Source organism: Cygnus olor, chromosome 2 (genome assembly GCF_009769625.2).
Source record: "Cygnus olor isolate bCygOlo1 chromosome 2, bCygOlo1.pri.v2, whole genome shotgun sequence".
In the NCBI taxonomy this organism is placed as follows: Eukaryota; Metazoa; Chordata; class Aves; order Anseriformes; family Anatidae; genus Cygnus; species Cygnus olor.
In genome coordinates this window covers 34,568,959-34,583,703 of record NC_049170.1, presented here as the reverse complement: position 1 = coordinate 34,583,703, position 14,745 = coordinate 34,568,959, and the positions used below count along the sequence as shown (strand labels likewise).

The following is a 14,745-nucleotide window of genomic DNA, read 5'->3' as shown; positions in this document are numbered from 1 at the left end:
ATATTATTACAGACAATCTGCCTAGGCAGTGGCTGAAGCTCTACAAGGACGCAGGAAACTTGGATGCAAGTTTTGGCTGGGAATGTGGTTCAACCTTTTCCTCTCTCAGTCTAGACCTGCAGTTCCCAAACAATGAGGGGCACCCACATCACAGGAGGTACCCAAGAAAGAAGCAGCAGTACTGGTGGCACAGGAGAAGGGCAGGCTCAAGGGATGGACAGCATCACACAGCTCGCTCTGACTCCATCCTCCCTCAGATAGGAAAGAACCAGAGCTGCCATGGGTGGCACACAGGGTGCCAGGAGCCCTTTAGGCTCCCCATCCTCTGATGCCTTAAGCATCGTTAGCACCACGCACATGCTGGCAATGGACTGTCCGCTCTCCCTCATTAGCACAACATGCACTGACCCATCTCCTGCACAATTTTGTGATTCACACAGCAGAGACATGTTTATCCTCTTCAACACTGCTGTATAGTTCCCCAAACATGCAGTTGCGTGGTTATGAGTTAACTCCCCTTTACGTCCACAGTTGTGGGGCCACTGTTCTCCTCAGTTTGTGGCAATTAATCTCTCTTGACAAAATTTCCTTTGGCTTCATGTAAGCCCCAAATAATAAAGCAGGAAGAAGAAGAAACTTATAAATACCCTGTAAGGGAGACTCATTGTTCACATCAACTGTCTTTGCATCATGAGAAGAGGAGCAACCACTACCTCATGCACCCCACAGGGCAACAGAGCTTGTGGGACCCCAAATCCAGCGAGCTGAGCAAGGTCCAGGAAACCTACAGATGTTAAAAAGTAAAAAACAAAAATAAAAAAATGCACAGAGTAGTTCTGCCATTCAAGATGAGGTGCCAGCTAGCCAGATTATGCACATCAGCCACTGCTGACCCAAATACTACTCTCATGATAGTATTCAGATAGTATAAGCACCGGGTCCCTTCTCTCACATATGGAAAACTAGGTAATCTTATACAATAACAGGGGTACTAGCAAAAAATCTGACGGTATAAATCACATATCATTAGGAAAATTCTTCCCGTCGTACAGCCATGGCCTCACTGAGAAATGGGCACTGCCATAGGTACAGCAGGTTCAATTCACTCCTATAAACATATGAGACTATTTCCACAGAGGGTGGCAGCTCGCCTGGAGCCCAAGTAACTTCATCAGCAAAGTGATGGGGACCTACTTCACCATGAAGAAACTTTTATTTTTAAAGTGAGCAGAGACAGTGGGAGGTACTAGGCCTTCAACACCTGAAACTGTTCTGCTGTGGTAGAAACAATGACAGAGATTAAAAGAGCTTTTGTAATGTGGGCTCCATAAGATAGACACACTTCAGAAACAGCTGCTCTGAGCAGAAGGCTTCTATTTGTGGTTTTCTCTCTGCTTCCCTTTCTGATCTTCTCTGCTGTAGATCATGTGCAAATTGTTGTGACCTGTGAAAAAGGTCAATGAAGAGGAAATTCAGGGGCCAGCATAAAGATAAAAGAGGAGACAAAATTATGATCATGCCCATCCAGAGAGGTCAAAGTCAGAAGAACAACTTTATCCTTTGAGACCACTCGCAGCTGCACGAAGCTCCATTAACTCCTCGCGGTGCATCACAAACCTGTGCCTCATGCCCTGTGGGGCTGCTGTAGGGCAGCCTGCCACCAGGAGAGACAACGGCCCCAGTGCAATAGCCACGGCACTGCCATGGGGTCACAAACATGCTCACCAGCAGGATTTACGGCCACCTGGGACAGCACCGGTTCCAGATGCAGGCACGAAAGCCAGATCAAACAACAGTCACGGGCAGCCAAAGCCCCTGTCCCACACACACATTAATCTCAGCCCCTTAACATGAGCTGGATATGGCACCATTATTTATCCTGGATTTGGAGCTACAAACTACTGGGATCAGCTGCTAAGGCCTTCACTGAGGCCCTGGAGCGTGTCCAGAGAAGGGCTACGAAGCTGGTGAAGGGCCTGGAACACAAGTCCTGTGAGGGGCGGCTGAGGGAACTGGGGTTGTTTAGTCTGGAGAAGAGAAGGCTCAGGGGAGACCTTATGGCTCTCTACAACTACCTGAAAGGAAGGTGTGGGGAGCTGGGGGTCAGCCTCTTCTCACAGGTAACTAGTGATAGGACTAGAGGGAATGGCTTCAAGTTGAGCCAGGCGAGGTTTCGGTTGAAAATTGGGAGACATTTCTTCTCAGAAAGAGTGGTCAGGCGTTGGAACGGGTTGCCCAGGGAGGTGGTGGCATCACCGACCCTGGGGGTGTTCAAGGAAAGGTTGGACGTGGTGCTTAGGGACATGGTTTAGTGGGTGACATTGGTGGCAGGGTGATGGTTGGACCAGATGATTTTGGAGGCCTTTCCAACCTTAATGATTCTATAATTCTATGATAACTAACTCCCTAAGATCTATCATGCAAAAGCTTCAAATTTAAATTTAAGACGTAGAAGAAATTGTAACAACATCTTTGAGGAATGGCATCACACAGAGCCTGTGACAGCCCATCACGTATGATTAAAAACTGAGTATCATAAACTGCACCTTAACTGAAAATTCACCACGACAAAGGCATCCTCAGAAGCCTCCAGGTATCCACAGAACATCTCCAGGGACGTTTTGAACCTGAGATCTTCCAACATTTCTGTTTAAAAACTGAACACATGAAAAATATTTTGGAGCAAACTGCACAAACAGGATACATCTAAATTGGATCAATTTGTTTCGCTGTTGAGTAATAACAAGTTCATAGAAATCTGTGTTACTGAATGTTTGCCAGCCTCTGTAGGAGATGAAGGTATATTCGGATAAATTTCTCTGCAACTAGTTCCTTCAGGCTGGGGTCAGGAGAACACTGGGGCAGCTGTGGTAAAAAGAAAAAAAAACAACATAAAATGCTATCACAAATGCTTTAAGATCTTGATCAGGTCAATGATCACATTTTAATCAACCTTCTGGTATCTTTCCCTCATAACGTAGCTCTAAAATCATGCAAACTTTTGTACTTGTAGGCCACAAAAGAGATACATGCTGCTTTTTTATTGGTGAAATTCAGCTGCAAGTCCCATCTAGGCCAGCCCTGCCTGTCTGCACAGCAGGGGCTTTGTCATATGTTTCCTTTCAAACATTTCCTATTGACAGTCATATTTTCCATATACAGGCTCAAGAACTAAAACAGCACTTCAGAAATTAAAAATTGATTTTAGCTCCAAAAATCTGACTGTGTAGGGAAAAAAAAAAGGAAAAAAAAAAAGGAAAATGAAAACATCCCTATCTCTCTACCTCTAAAGGCTGCTTTAAACATGAAAAGTGTTTGGAGTTTTTTTCACTTGGTTGTTTTCACATTGCTGATGTCTCTTCGTGTTTCTCAGGATGACGGCAGTCCCTTTTCAAGATGCGATTTGTTCCCCACTGACTGCTGGGACCGGCTGCTTCATCACTAACTCCCCAAGGCCCCTCATTACAAAACCCTGGGTTTAAATTTGAGACATAAAAGGAAGTTGGGCAGATGCAAGACAGACATTAGCCATAGCTTATTAGAAAAATAGTTCTTAATAGTCTTGATAGGAATAAGGTTCTTTATCTTCTAACCCCCAGATGGCACATGCACAAAGAATAAAGGGTTATAACAAGGTTACAACAGGCTTAGTGTCATGTTTTTAATTGCATTCAGTAAGTATTTGTGGAGGGGCAGTGTCAGGGAAAACTTCAAGTGAGGTTTTACATATATTTATACTGTCTTTATGTTTATGTTATGATAATTAGCAAAATGACTTGGTTGGGCTACTTAAGTCATTTAAATTACATTTTATGACATAGAATTAATGAAAAAAATACGCCAGAAATGGTTCATTTTTGTTTTATAATTCAAATAGCATTAAAAGCATGATTTAATTAGCTATCTTTTCATTTTTGACCTAGAAGGAAGCAGGGGGCAATGCATTTGCTCACTACGCAGCAGCTGAAGTCACCAACCACTCCATGTACAACTGTGCAGCTCCAGATGAGCGGCCCCCAGACCCTGCAGGAGTCCCTGCAGCAAGGACTCCATGCGCATTGTCCTGGTCACAGGCAATCCAGATGTCTGCTCCTTCCATGCTCTCCCTGAAAAGCAGACACCAACTTACATGAAAACAAACAGCGGTGACAAACATTTTCAGAGGTCCAGTCGTTTTTGGAGTCCTCTTTTCCTGGGTGCGACTGAAGTGTATCAGATTGAGCAACTAAAACTAGAGGCACCCAAAATTAATGGACTTGGTTCAAAATAAAGGTCTTATATATATCTGGATCTAAATCCTACAAGCTCTGGAGTTCTCACACTTCATTTTCCAGACCCCAGCCCTGCAAGGCCGTACAAAACCTGGTATTTCCATGCTTTTCTGCCAGCTGCTTTGCACAACCCAAGGGCCCAGGAAGAGGAACAGTGCCCCTGCTGCTGCAGGATGCTATGCTGCACTGTCAGAAAGGGGACACTGAGTTAGAAACACACAGGCATTGCCCCCCATCAGTAATTAAAGAGACATTCTCCCCTTGCTGGGTCTCACCTTCACCTGCAACAAACCCTTGCCCAAAAATATTAATTTCCTCTAACAGCTTGTTTCAATTTACCAATTACTTTGCCTCATAGCATTTGTTCTCCCTTTCTCTCTGAAGAAAAGGCCTCAGGAACTATTATGTCAGCTGAGGATTTATGAATTACATACGCTTCAGCCTATGGCACTTAGGACAATTATTTTTTTTCCTTATAGGCATTTCTTGGAAGGTACCTGTCTCCCTGAGGACAGTATGAAATCTTGTTAACACTAATGAGACAAATGCCCTAATGGCAAAAGAGAATAAACAATCAAGTACACCTTTCTTACTTTTCACTGATCCTCTTTGAAGTCTTATTGTTCAAAGAGCCTGCAAGAAACTCGTATCTCTCTCCCACGAGGATTAGTCAACAATTATTCCTCTTCCAAGAGAGATTTATTTTGAGTCAATGTTTTTCAAATCTATCTATTCATCAGGCTTACTCATGCATTAGGGATGATTTTCAGTGTACAATAGAAACTCCTGAAACAAGAAGCAATTAGAAACATCTGATTTCATGATGCATTTTCCCTCCATCAAACCAAGCAACTGTTTCCACAAGGAAAATGTAAGGACTCTCTGTCTTCCAAGCAGTTATTAAGGGTACAGAAGAAGCGGCTGAATTTCAAAAGCCGAAATGCAACAATAACTTGGCATGCAATGAAAGTTGTCAAATGACTGAATTTAGTTGTACGACAGTGGAATAAACATAAACATAAACTCAGCTCCATTCAGCTGAAAGAAAGCAGCTAACAATGCAAGCAACAGCACCCAGCCAGAAGCACGGGTCAGAAAGTCTTGGCTTTGCCCTTGGTTTCTCGCCTAACTTCAGGCAAGCTCCACAGTTGCTTTGCCTTCATCCTGAATTGTAAGGGGCCACTGAGTGGTATTTAAGAATGAACATTAAAAAGGTAATGATACTTTTTACGGGTGCTTAAAATGAAGCACAAGTTTAAGCATTATACTGATACAGGAACTCAGAGCTGCTACAGTCAATGGGCTGCTGCCATGTTCTCGTCTGAATAATGTTCTTTTCTAAATGATGATTAGTGACATCTAATATTATATAAGTTCTTAGATATGATCTATAACCAAACTAATAGTTGTAAAAACACATCTTTTCTTGGTCAAATTACACAGCCCAGAAGAAAGCAAATTAATCCACACGGCTACACAGATATTATGTTGCACTTTTCATAGAAACCATAAAATATGGCCTGGCTAGGAAAAGTGAAAAATTAAACACCGTGGCTTACTCATCTGTTATTTCTGTGTGTCACATCACGGAAAATATTCATGTGGGGCAACAGAAGTACTCTCTAGCAACGGTTTCAAAAAAACAGTTCTTACAACTTTGCATTTCTGTCTCTGCCACACAAATAGATGCAGAAAAGTTATCCTACAAAATATGCCTACTTCTGTTTTCTTCTCCTTGCTTTCTTTTGTGATTTTATTTCATTTCTGGCCTCTCCATATACAGAAAACTGGCCCTGTGGACACATCAAGCCAGGTAATGTTCATAGGTGAACAGTGCATCTTGCAGTACAGCAGACAAGTTCTCCCGAGGGGGAAATGTCAGCATAATTCACCAGCAAGTAAACAAACACAACTAACAGGCAAGGACCAAACGCAATGCATTCTTCCCTTTTACCGTCACTAAGACAAAGAGCCAAAGGATGGCAAAATGGAAACAGGCAGCAGCCTAAGGTGCTAAAAAATATAAATACTTTAAAACAAAGAGAGAGAAAAAGAAGGAGAGAGAGGGAAAGAGAAGAAGCTATTCCAGAAATATAAATTAGAAACAGAATCCAAACACATGAGGAGAATATTGAGCTTCTTAAATTTATTCTGGAAATGCTCAATGGTTCCATCAACACGGTGTAATTCTGCACCAGCTTCTGGAACGGGAGCTGTGGGAGCAAACATCGTCATTGACTGGTGGAGAATAAGACACTTCTCCAAACCTCCTATGACCTGGCTACTGAGAGTACCCATGGACTAGACTCAAGACTCATCGAGAGCTTTTTCATTCCTGGAGAACAGCCAATGCTTTGCCCCTGGACTGTAAAACCACAGAGTCCTTTACAACCACACAGCAGATCACAAAGGCTCACGCCACAGGTCCCACACTGAGACAGAGCATGCTTCCTAGAAAGGCATTTAGTGACCGAATTCACCACAGTCCTCTGTACATTGTGACCACAGTCCCTCACCACACTGTGGATGTTTTTTTTGCATGGGTACAAGCAAACTGAACGAGACAGAAGGGACTGTTTTGCCACCCAAATAAATGTCTTGTGTCCTCTCACTGAAACGCATTAACATCACCAAGAGGCCTTTCTACTTGCTTGCACTGCTTAGTACATCACAGATCAGCACCTGGGCAGGTGATCTAGGCACTTTAGTCAGCACTACCTGGTCACAGCACCACCACTACTGCACAGTCTGCAGCTGAGGACATCAGCTGTGAAATACCACCGCAATCTGCTAGTGATCTGTCCCATCTCCCACACATAGAATGGTTTGGGTTGGAAGGGACCTTAAAGACCATCTAATTCCAACTCCCTTGCCATGGGCAGGGACCAGGTTGCCCAAAGCCCCATCCAGCCTGGCCTTGAACACCTCCAGGGATGGGGCATCCACAGCTTCTCTGGATGGAGAACATGGAGCCCCTTCCCTACTGTAGTCTTCAGCCACTGTGCATACACATTCCAACAACTCTTTCTTCTCACAGGTTCCACAGAAAAAGAGTAAACAGCATTGTTAATCATTATATATATATATATATGTACGCACACACTAATTTATTCTTATATATACAGTAATTAATTCTTACTGTTGTTGTCTTGCTTAGACTGTAAGCTCTTCAGAGTTAAACCAGACAACATTTTCTATCATATTCAGCATACTGTGGGCACCACTGAAGAAGTTTAAAGCCTGTTGCACTGCTCAACCAAACAGCAGACACAGAAATTAAGGGGAGTTTTGCAGCTGAATCCCTTAGTCATCCATTTATGCTTCCCCTTCCTCATAAATCAAAGCACAGGAAAGCAATTTGATCACAAATAAATACAGAATTAGCACTACAATTCAGTTCCTTATGCTCTTTCCTAGTTGCTTTTGGTAAGTAGAGTCAGCAAACAAGCAAACAGCAAAAGAAAAAAATAATGAAAAATTAAAAACCCTGCCAGTATCACTCTGCTGCAGATTTCATGAAGTCCTATTCCAGTCTGAAATCGAATATTCTTCTAGTTCAGTGTAGTGTGGTTAAATAACTGGATTTTTCAGTCTCTTAATAAAGATCTGATTCTACTTGTATTACTGCAAAGCTCTGAAATTGCAGACTATACTTAAATATTTGTTTTATATAAATAGGCAGCCCAATCACAGTGATGTGGCCAGATTTCCTTTACTCAGCATTCTGTTCTGTGACATGTAAATATGCTTGCAAAAGGACATGGCCAGGAGGTCACTGTGATAGCTTAGTAAAAATGTAATAGAAATGGGCAATGGAAACAAAGGGGAAGAAAAACAAGCCAACTATAATGAATACAGTAATTAATGCTACATAAATCATTACTGAAAAGGTTAAAGACTCCACTGTCTTAGGAAACAGTGCTTCTCTCCCATCTCACAAAAAAATGCAGCCAAAAACACAGTAATGGCAAATAAAACATTTAGGTGCACAGAAAGCCTCTAACTAAGGGTCGGAAAGATAAAAGATACTCAAAGAATAATGAATGGGAAGATACACAAGAGATGTATAAAAACAGAAAATGCCATGAAATTAGCCCTTTACCCTCTCTGAAAACATAAACATCAGGATATACAAATAAACTAGCAGAAAGTAACATATTCTATGTGGGGTGACAGAAGGTTTCCCATGGGGTTATCTTGGGGAAGATGGGGTCAGAAGACACCATAAAGGCTAAATGTCTTTAAAGGATCCCCAAACTCCACAGATGAGACATTAAAAAAAAAAAGTATTCTACTGAATAAGCAAAGCAGTAATTGCTTTGAATTAAGAGACAAATTAAGAGACGAATTAAGAGACAAATTCCCTTCTAGGAAGATTATTCCGTAATGTCTATCAGCGGGACAAGTTTTCCCCTTCAGCATCTGCTAACAGTCAGGGCCAAGGGGCACCACGCTGCCTGAACCCTCCCAACACTTCCTATTTTATAGCAAGTCCTGCCAAGTGCCTCAGGCAACTCTGCTCCTTGGTATGAAAAAATGATAAACCTGCACCAGCATTTACACTGATGAGATGTTTTGAACAGAACACCAGGCAGATTGATATGAGGGTCCTGAAGAAGAGCGCACGTGCTACGCTTTGGGCTGCCAACCCCAGCCTGCCCTGCCATGGGGTCTGGCCCCAGTGCACAGTATGTCCCAAGCAAAAATATTAAGGGAGCATTTGCTGCGTTCACACTCCCAGATGCAGTACCTACTGCTCCTGACTCCACAGGGCCCTCTCCTAAAATCACCCTATTACACCAAATTTAATTAATTGATTAATTCATGCCTCTCTGTCGAAAGATGCCATAATGGGGCTCCCTTTCTACACTGAAGATTGAATTTGTAGGAGGGCTTGATGGCTGTGCAGCACGGTAATATTCGCAAAGGCCACTCTGACCTGAGAGCTTTACGATGGGTTTTGACTTCACATAATTGCCAAGGGCTTCACACAACACCAAGAATTTGGCCTTCGGCAATATGTATATTTATAACCACCCCAGCTTTCAGCAGTATTAGCTGTAACACATGCATTCATGATGATGGAGATTGCCTCAAGGAGAAAACAGAAGTCTCCAGGATTTTTCCCCCTCCAGGTTGAGCCTTGCCTGTCTCTCACTCACACACAGCAGTGACCCAGCCTCTATGAGTGACAACAGGAAAAAAAAAAGATGACATTTCCTGACCTTTAAGAAGTGTTCACTGATCATCACTAACTGCACTATTTCACACATCTTGTTACTTATTAGATTAGCTATAAAGAAAAAATGAAAGCTGAAATTGAGTGTGTTGTGCTCTTTATGGAATACTACAAGTAATGTTCTGTTTTCAGTGCCATGACTACCTTCAAGAGAAGGGGGAAGCCCTGGTCTGCAGTTGGTACTCAACTCCCACTGGGCAGAAGGACTGAAAATATTTGACATCACATAAGACATAAAGTGTACATACATTGCAGAAGCAGATTTATAAATTTATTAGCTAGGTTTAAAAATAAAAAATAAATCAGTTTTTGGTTAGAATAGATGCTGCACTTATTTTATTTTTAATTAAAACCTGAGTAAAACAATAGTTAACAGCAGATAGTTCAAGAGAAAACAAGGATTCAGTTGGACTCCGTATATGTAGTGTACACATATCCATAGTCAGCCACACCGAGAGAGTAGATCTTTCATGCAGTCAGAGCATGGGACCGGGGTTTACACCCAGGCACAAAGATAGCTCTGAACGAGCTCGTGTAGGTCCTGAGCACACCATGGTCAGAGCAATGTACTGGTCACATCAGTACTGGCCATCTCTGCAGGTATTCAGCCAGGGCTCTACACGAGCTTTGCAACTGGCATTAAATCCCACATTGGTACTGTTTATCCTCTCCGTACCCAAATGGGACAGCTCAGGACCACTTGGTGCATGCACTCATTCACGTGGATGCAAGGGAGCATCTCAAGCTCGGCATCCAAGAGGGCGCTACCACACTGAATCTCAGTCAGGATACTAACAGTGTATTCAACTCACTGCAAGGGAGCGTTTTGGCAGTTTAAGCAAAGAGAAAAGCCTCAGAACTGCACAGAAAACAAATGACTAATCTCTCTCACAAAGACTAACTTCAGCTGAAGATGAAGCTGACTGGAGACTACTCCCAGTTGCTCCCAGGTTACATCTGTCCTCACGGTGCTGCCCTTGGGCAAGTGAGGTCTTGTGATGGGTCTTCTAATGTCACCATGGCACCCGCCATGCCCTAGGCATCCTTTCAGCACTTCTTGACACAAACAAAGGAGAATGAGTTTGTACCAAAAAAAATCAAGATTTTACCCCGACTCCCACCAACTTTATCTGCACCAACGCTGCCTGCCACCATCATATGATGATTCAGAGAGTCCTGGGAATGGACACGTCCCAAATATCACAATGCTTTCAGCCTCTTCTGATCAGCACTGCAGGGCCAAAGGAGGAGTTGGGAAAAAAAAAAAAAAAAGGTCCAGCTAGGCAGGATGGAAGAGCATGACTGTGTTTTTTGATGGGAGGTACTGTGGGTGGGAAAAGGAAGCTTGAATATCCTCTAGGCTCCTTGTTCAACCACAGGAACAGTGCTTAAAGGAACTTATTTCATCTTCTGGCCACAGCTCTTCTCTCACTTGTGTGTCTGGATTTTGACAAGAATAATTAGGGTTTTACAAGAACTTGGTTTGACCAGAATATTCAGCTCCTTTTCCTTTCCGATGACTGTTACTAACAATTTTCCATTATGACCCACATCCACAGGCAGCATCATTCACCCATGTGGCTCTCACAGGGACATTGCAATTGGTTTCCAAAAACAGCAATTTACACAGGTCAGAAATCGGGTTTCCAGCTATCCCGGTATGAGTATACTAGTGAAATATCACTCCACTGTGTCAGTTATGCTATTAAGATCATTAATTTTATTTTTCCATATTTTTAGGTCTTAATTACTTCACATCACTCGGTTTCTTGAGTATAGACAGGCTCTTATCTTTTATTTATGTCATGAACTTATATATACATATATGTTTATAAATACTTTTTTTTTTTTTTAAACCTATGTCATACACCATACACTGATATATTTTGTATATCTAGTGTTGTATTTTAACCAAGCAGCATGCCAGGAAAAACAATATTGGTGTATGTTTTCAAGTATAGAAGCAATGATGTGGAAAATTGAGAAACAAGAATAAACTCCCAAGTGGTGGGCTGGAATACTTGGAAGTGGCATTAACAAGTATGCCTGCTCAGGAGCTCTCACAATGGGACCATCACCTTGCAGTTAAGGATATGTTAGACAATCATACTAGATTTGCAACATGAAACACAAACTAATAACAAAATCTGAGGACTTACAATCATTCTGCAGTTCTGTCCTCTAAAAAACCGCATTTCCTTCTCATGTATTTATTGTCATTCCTAAGAACATCCTCCTTATCCAAATTTCTAATGAAAACAAATGCTAATGGGATTTATTGCTGAGCAAGGGTGCAAACCAGCCTCCAGGAACATCACTCATGAAGTGAATATTCACTTATTCATTAGGCAACAGACTGGAATCCAGTGAGGATTTCTCACCCATGTCTGTAAGAAAAACGTAACTATGGATTCATCACCTTCTCTAAGCATTTACCTTCCCTATCCGTTTTCTTCCCTCCTCTAAATATACATTAACTGTATTTCTCCATCTTCATGCCTATTAGGAAAGTCAGTTCAGATTACCATAGATGATTCCTACACTTCACAGATACACCTGACAATACTTCGTTCACAATATTTCCATTAGCTTGTGTCTTAACAGAAGGGCTTGCATTGTCAAAATTGTTTTTTAACCAATTGAACTGAGAAAATAAGATTTGGAAAAAAACTAAGACTTTGCGCTACCTGTTCAGTGGATGACTACTGCATTTATGGATTGGTATTTATGTTCACCTGTGCTGTGCAGGTTTATTGCTCCTTATCATGCACTATTACTGACGAAATAGGTCTGTAAGATTTTGTTGTTACTTTTTACAGAAATAAGTAGAAATTCAGAACTCAGATCAATATGAATCTAAGGGAAAAATGGTATTCATACTTCATGGCCACGTGGAATGGGAGGTAAACAAGAAGAGGGATTAACAGCCTTAAAAGCCAAGTACCTGTAGGTACCATAAGTTACAGAGGTTTCAGTTGGACTCGCAGTCTCCAGTATGTTACAGAATCATGACACTGCTCATAGTGCAGCACTCTAAAAACATAGCCGATGGGAGGGGAACAGGGGACTGCCCTGCAGACAAAACATGGGAGAAGTAACAGAGACGGCGGCAGAGAACACAGATACATCCCCATGGAAAAGAAGGGGGAAAAGCCAATAGCAAGAGACAGTGGCTGAGGGGGTTTTCATCTCCTTATACTTAGTGCACAAATTTCCAGACTTCTGGACGCCAGCATGGACACACAGCTCCCAGTGGCCAGACCCTAGGCTCCCTCACAGGAGCGATGGAAATGTTCATTGTGTTGTGTCTGCTGGATGTGACAAAACCCAGCTAGTGTGTGGTGCTGGGAGAAAACAGAAGACAGACTGCTCCAGAGGCAGACTGCAGATCACTGGGGTGAAAGCCAAAAAGGCAGTAAGGGCTACTGAAGCCTGGCACAGTCAGCACAGCCCGAAAGGAGGAAAACTATCAGATCAGTTCTTCATCAGTGATGGAAAGCGTCTGAATGAGGGAGAACCAGGCAGAAGGGAACCTTTGGGAAGACTCACCAGAGAGCTGCAGTGAGGCTGGCAAGCTTCCCACCTCAGGAGATAAGGGCAGCTAAATCTGTGCAAGAACAAAGGAGGAACAGTTTGGGTGGAAAAGGTCAAGAAAGTAGTAATGTTCTCCTGTCCACCCATCACGAGAGAGAATAAAAATCAGGCTCAATTTGTTTCTGGGTTGACATGAATGGGTGATGTCAAGGGACAGATGAGGCTCCAGGTGCTACCCAGATGTGCACCCCATCAGCCACGTGCACACGGGCTCTGGTTTCAGGGCCTCTGGCTGGGAATGCAATAGCAAATATCTACAGGGATTCTTGCATATCAGGGTCACATTTCAGATCAGGTGCAGCTTCTTTGGATCTGTAATTACAGGAAAATGTAGTTTTATATACAGCTAAACCAAGAGAATTAAAACTAATCTCAAATGCACCAATCAAAAATGTATTCCCACCCCTGCAATGCTTACAAACAATGACCAAGGAAGAAGTCCAGGTCACATACCATTGTGCTGCGATTAGCTTGTCATAAGCATGAAAGCCTAGGTAATACATCTTACCTCACATTAGTGAGTGACTGCTACTCCTTGGTCAGCTGCCACAACCCATCTGACACTATAGCACTATGCAAAGTTACAACATTTCTGGGAAGTTCCTAAATTTCAACAGCAGAACTGTGAAGCTCCTACTTCTCCATTCCTTGCTTCCTCATGAAGACATAGTATTCCAGCTTAATTCTGCATTTATTTTCACCTTGTTTTTTGTTGTTTTTTGTTTGTTTGTTTGGTTGGTTGGTTGGTTTTTAAACAGCAACAGAGTAATTTTAACCACCAATATCCTGACATGAAATTTTTGCATTGCACTTTTCTCCTTGATTTACTGGCTTAGCTCAGCCTGATGGCTTTACTCCAGCATTAGCAGTTCTTCTGATTTTTATTTCTCATTTCCTTCATGTTCTCTCTGCACAAAACTGTAAATTACTATTTTGAATAGACTGCATTACTTTTGCAGAACAGCTTTAACCCACAACTCCTCTTGAAGTCAGTAGGACTCTCAATGCACCTCTCATCCAGAGCAGGTATACCATAGCCTGCCCCATTTCATGAGTCAAATCAAAGCTTTCCAAGTAGGATATGCAAACTGATTATCCACTCTGCAAAGTGAGTTTCAGTAGGTGCAGAAGGCATTTAAATCTCCTGAATTTAGTTGTTCATTGAACATCCAAATCTGGCTTCAACTATCCTTAATTTCCCTATTTTTTTCTTTCGTTCTTTTTTTTTTTTCAAAAAGTCTGGCTTACATTTTCTTTTCTTTTTTATGAGATGGCTACATTATTCTTTAACTATCTGTTCTACATAAATATTTAAATATGGTTCTTTATCTTCTTCCCTTCCAAAAAACATTAAGAAGATGGGTTGGCCCCTGTGTACCAAGTCAATTCCTAGATTCACCATCAAGGGAATGTGCCTTGTCATATTATTTTTCAGTGTGTCCCTTTTCTTCCAAATTGTCAAGACTTGAATAAGAATGAGAAGCTATTATACAGCACAGAATAAAAAGAGATTGCTCTGTAAATTTCTTCAAAATTACAACATTTCATGCAAATCAGCACATTTTAACAAACAGATTTGTTCTTCATCTCCAGTGTGTATAATTTGATTCCCTATTGGCTTGTAAAGTGGATGTTTTTCAG

General features: G+C 42.0%; 1 long non-coding RNA gene across 1 annotated transcript; it reads right to left on the bottom strand.

The window, feature by feature from the left end:
* Positions 1-3,855: 3,855 nt before the first annotated feature.
* Positions 3,856-13,118, bottom strand: LOC121066206. Its single transcript, XR_005817581.1, has 3 exons — positions 13,060-13,118; positions 11,848-11,897; positions 3,856-4,106 (listed from the first exon to the last, which is right to left on the bottom strand). It is a non-coding gene; the product is annotated as an uncharacterized LOC121066206 (long non-coding RNA).
* Positions 13,119-14,745: the final 1,627 nt, after the last annotated feature.